The following is a 5,801-nucleotide window of genomic DNA, read 5'->3' as shown; positions in this document are numbered from 1 at the left end:
CATAACAGTAGCAAAATTACAGTTATAGAGTAGCAACGAAAATAATTTTATGGTTGGGGATCACCACAACATGAGGAACTGTATTAAGGGGTCACAGCATTAGGAAGGTTGAGAACCGCTGTTTTAAGGCTTTCTTCATGTGTTTGGTTTTTAGCATCTTGATTTACTTTGATTTTATTCTACTTGGTATTTACCAAGCTTCTTGAATCCGTTGGTCATGATATTTATCATTTTGGAACATCCTCAATCATCACCTCTTCAAATATTGTTTCTGTCCTATTATCTTTATCATCTCTTGAGATGGCAGTTACACACATTTTAGACTATTTCATTGTACACATTACATGCACCCTGACATCATATTGCCAAAAATGAAAATAAAACTTTTGACAGACACCTACTGGGGGATTGGCTGCAGTGGAGAAAATGTTTACGGAAAATGTGGACAGAACATTCCAGAGGAAACAGTAGGAAACATTAATGAAACTTAGCAGCAGAAGAATGTCTGGGAGAGACACTGGTTAAGGCGGCAACAGGTTTTCTATTTTCCAGTTTTCAAAGAGATTTTCATTATGGTTTATCTACACACTCACACAAATTCCTTATTGACAGTAATAAAGTGGTGGCAAGAAAATAAAAATAATGTATGTTAAGAAACATTTCAAGTACTGGAGATATCTATCTATCTACCTATATATATATATATATATATATATATATATATACCCACATATACACACACACACACACAGAGCTCTGCTCAACACACATAATTTTTATCAAAACTAAAATTGCAGGCTCTTTATATGATGTAAAGTTTATTTTTATAGTATTAAATATAATTGGAAAATTTAATTTAGAAATAAATTTGATGGAATTTTAATTGGCACTATGGATAATATTAGTGTAAATTGTCAATTTTCCTTTTCTTTCTGTAGTATTGGCTTTTATATATATTGTGCACCTGAAAAACAGAAGTCTAAACAAAGTAAGAAATTTTAATTGCTTTGCTTACCTTCTTCAAAATAGTTTTACATGTGTAATAGGAAATTTATAGAATTCTAAATTCAGGAAATTTAGACTTCTAAATATAAATTCATCTTTTCATGAGAGGGAAAAAAATGTGGTAACATTATTCTTGGTATTTAAAATAGTTTAGCCAGTGTTACACACATAGCATTTATTTCAAATATCATTATGCAAATATTAATTTTGGTATTTTCCTTGTATTTTATCTATTGGGATATATATTTTTTCAGTACTAGAAGATGAAAAGTTCGTAGATAATATCAAAGTATTTCAATTTTAAAGTTATCATTGGTAACTACCAAGTTGGGTTTCTTTACAGCCCCAAATGGGGATGCTCTGTACCATATGGTAGCCTGAGGATTGGTCTCATAATGATGTTCTTGGCCTTCAAGCTTTTAAAAATCTTATTTGTGAAACACTATGACCTGAGTTTTTTAGCAAATGAAAATATAATAAAGAAGGATTGAGGGTTTTATGCCAAGCCTAGCATTTAATGACAAATATTTATCTGAACCTCAAAGGAAAGCTTTTCTTGAATTTTGCAGCAGACATTATTTTGAAAACCATTTTTAAACATTGATTCAAGCAAAAATCACATTACATAGAGCCCTCACTTTCCATATACACTTCATTGTCTTAATGTGCCTTTCTCCAGTATTATCCTCTACGACCCTTTATTGAATTACATCTTTTTAGACTTCCATGTTATGGACACAATATTTAGGACTTTAATCTCCCTTTGCTCAGTGAAGTGTTTTCGGGCTATGTCTTAGATTCTGAAATCAGAGAAGTTAATTCAGATGAGTGATGACAGAAGAGTTGCAGAATACTGTATCTCTCTTTTCATTAAGTTAATATTTTAATAGGGACATTTTCAATATAATTGTCTTACTTTGGATTTCTGATCCAGTGGGATGACTCTTAACAGAGTATGGGACAGATAAGAAAGAATCGTTAACATTTCCATACAATAGTGGGAAAGCTACCTTTGGTCAGGTCTAGTTTGATAATATTCCATTTACATGTTTATTATAGTGGTTGCTTATTTTGTGTCCATCCATAAAATTTGTGTTCTGATTAGACTCAATGCTTATGTAGGCATTAATCTGATTTAAAATGCTTTTGTGAAGCATCAGAATTATTGGTTAAAAGTTAATTCAGCAGAGGGAGGAAATTAGTTCAGTTGACTGGATGGTACAGAGCTACTTACCTCCCTGTATCTATAACACGAATGTATGTGTGTGAATATAATATATAATACAATATATTACATGTATACATACACATGTATAATACAAATATTATACTATATATTTTAATATTGCATATGAGGAAATTCAGAGTTCAAAAATTTTTATCACCTATCTAATAAATTATGTAAACTGGGTTTGACCCGAATGGTACAGTTGATATTCACTGGAATCGACCAATTAAATTATTTATTCTTCTCCTCAGTTTCTTATGTGTAAAATATCTTGGTCTCATTATGAGGACTTATGGAATAATTTAATTTCTTCAGCACTAAAATTATAACTCCCAAGTAGGTCATGTCTGCACACGGCGGATTGCTTTCACTGGGGCACCTCCTCCTAGAAAGCACGCTGGGCAGGGCCTGGCTGGCAGGGATGCGGGTGCTCAGCAGCTCGCTGGCTGGACAACTTGGGCTGACCCAGTGAACATTTCTGTGGCTCAGTGTCCTCATCACAAAATCAAAAATTGTATGGCACACTCACTCCTCGAGTTGCTGCCTAGCATTAAATTGCATAAAGCACTTGGAATAATGTCATAGTTAATAATATTGTCACTCTTATCTCAGAGTACATTTTCTTGTTTTTGATTTTGTTTTCTTCCTTTTGTACAGAAAGCATGTTCTAGGGGTTCTAGGGGAACTTGGTCCCTTGTGGTTGATAATCATTTAGTTTTCCACCTTGTGAAAAATAGTAGTTAAGGTAAATTTTGACTGAGCTTTTCTTCTTTGTAATTTAATGTCTTTCAATGATATTTAATCCATGTGAGGAAATAAAACACGTGTAACTAAAACTGAGTGCCTTAACAAGTCATAGAGTTCTTAGATGATGAGCTTATTAAACACATTTGAGAAAAAAATTACAAAATAGTTATATTTCAGAACATTTTTTATTCATATAATACCTTAGGTACCTATTTTTGACAATTATCATGCTACTTCCTAACTTTGAGGAGGTTATTCTTGTAGTAATGCTAATCTTAGTATAGCTTTTAAACATTTACTTCACTATGAATATTTATACTGTGATTATAGCTAAAAGCTTATAGCATATTTTATTTGTTTTGGGGACCACAATGGACATATCATCATACAAATGAATGATGTAATTGATGTTAATTGCCTAAAGCTTTATGCTAAGCATGTAACAAATTAAAACACTTCATTTTTACCTGGTGGAGGACAAACTACAATTTGTATCCATCAAATTGGAATGAAGTTCAACACTTTTCTTTTCAGTAACATTTATTCATAGATTCCCCCCAAAATATATCCCAGAGATTTAGGGCTGTTCCATGATCTCTTAAGTTGGCATATGTTCAAGGAGTGTATTAGAATATTAGATCACCAGTTAGATTTAGTAAAATACAAACACAATTCCTTTTTTGTTTGTTTTTCTAGTTTCAAAGAAAGATGAAAAATAAAAATCTTCTATTAAACAAATATAGCTTTGTTCCAGCACAGCACAGGCATAGCTTTACTTATAAACTGATTTCAAAGTGCGTTTGAAAAGGTTTATTTTCTCATGAATGTGCTGCAGATCCTGTTTTATTTTTGCACTTGGCAATAGCCACAGCATCTTTGGAAGTTCAGAACTTCTTGGGGCCCCTTGCTGTATAGGAGTAAATAAAATCTGTTTTCAAAATCTGTACATGAGTCAAAGGAAATGGAAGGACACATAATAGGCCAGAGCGGAACAGCACTGGTCAGGATTACCGTACTTCCCCATGTAGAAGACACACCTTAATTTGGGGGCCCAAAATTTGAAAAAAAATGTATTACATAAAGTTATTGAACTCAAGTTTTATTCATTATAAAATTCATATAACTCATCACTGTCAAAACTCCCAGCCATTAGCATGTCCTCATCTGTGTCTGACGACGAATCACTGTCTTTATATATTGCCTCTCATGGCCTTCTTCTGCCATGGCGTTTTCAGTAGGGTTTCTTCTTCCCGTAGCCAGTCTCGGATTGTTTNTTGGGGAATTGGGGAAGGGGAACAGACAAGTTGCTGTCCTTTTGTTCTTCAGTCTAGTTGTGGAGGACGTTGCTTCACTGGCCCATGTTTATTGTGATCACTGCACTCTTCCCGAGTGAGGCAGCTCGGTCGCTGGCCATTGGACGGCCGCTCACGCTGGCTGTCGGCCACTCACGGTAGCTTATGGCAACCCACTGCCATAGGGGCTGCAGCCTACGTCGTCGCTGGCGACTCACTGCTGCCCAGCTCCAGGTCTAGCTGTTGTTCAGCATCTTAGCTGTAGAGAGCAGTGTCACTGGCCCTCATGTGGGATCCGAACCGCAGTCCTGCTGCTTAGAGCTGGCATCCCAAGCCAACTCTTAACCAACATGCCACTCGGCTGGCCCTCATGTGTTTGTTTGTTTTTTTTTTTAACGTGTATTTTGAGCTCATACTAAATATATTTCCTGTTGATTGGCCTTTTTTCATTCTTTTGAAATGTTTCTTTGTATCTAATATTTGCATTTAATTCTGCTTTGTACGACATTAGTATAGACATTTAAATTGGTTGGTTTTCAGCTTTTAACTTTCTAATTGTGTCCTTATTTTTATGTATATATGCTATAAACAGAATTTGAGTGTATTGTGTTTTTTATCTAGTATGACATACTTTAGCTTTTAATTAAAGAATTAAGTCCATTCATAACGAATATAAATTACTAAAATAGTTGGATTACATCTACCATTTCCTATTTTTTCTTTTTTGTCCCATCTGTTATTTGCTGCTAAATTTCTTAAATTTAGTGTTATGTCTTTTCACTTTAGTCTTTAATGTATTTGCCTTATATAAATATTTTACTTCTTATTCTAGAGACTAGATCCATCCCTTATCATAATGCCCCTTACCATAGTTTAACACCACATTTACCCATTCTATCTTTTCCATTATTTGTCATAAATTTTACTTCTTTATATTTGAAAAATCACACAAGATGTTCTAATTGCTGCTACAAACCATCCCTATGCTTTTATATTTAAAAATATCTTTGCCTATTTTAACATATTCTTTCCTATTATTCTGTTCTTTCATCTGGAATTACTGAATTTATTCTGAAGAACGTTCTATAACCTCTCTTGTAACATAGGCGTGTTGGGGAAAAATAAAATCAGCATGATTTTTTGTTTGTTTATTAATGTGTTCATTCACTTTTACCTTTAAGAACTATTTTGCGAGGCACAGAGTTCCAGGTTAGTGAGTGTGCAGGTGTAGCTGTGGCTGTTAGTGTCATTTCCAGTAGTTTAAAGATGTCATTCCAGTGTCTAGTGCCTCCAGATTTTCCGCCAACAAAAGCCATCAGCCTTTCTGTGCTACTTTGAATTATTGCATCTTTTAACTTTGGCTGCTTTTAAGGCAGCAGTTCTCAACCTGTGGGTTGTGACCCCTGTGGGTCGCGACCCCTTTGGGGGTCGTTCGACCCTTTCACAGGGGTCGCCTAAGACCATCGGAAAACAAAAAGGTATTTACATTACGATTCATAACAGTAGCAAAATTACAGTTATAGAGTAGC

This window comes from Hipposideros armiger, unplaced genomic scaffold, assembly GCF_001890085.2.
Source record: "Hipposideros armiger isolate ML-2016 unplaced genomic scaffold, ASM189008v1 scaffold_262, whole genome shotgun sequence".
Taxonomy (NCBI): domain Eukaryota; kingdom Metazoa; phylum Chordata; class Mammalia; order Chiroptera; family Hipposideridae; genus Hipposideros; species Hipposideros armiger.
This window is presented reverse-complemented; position numbering follows the sequence as displayed.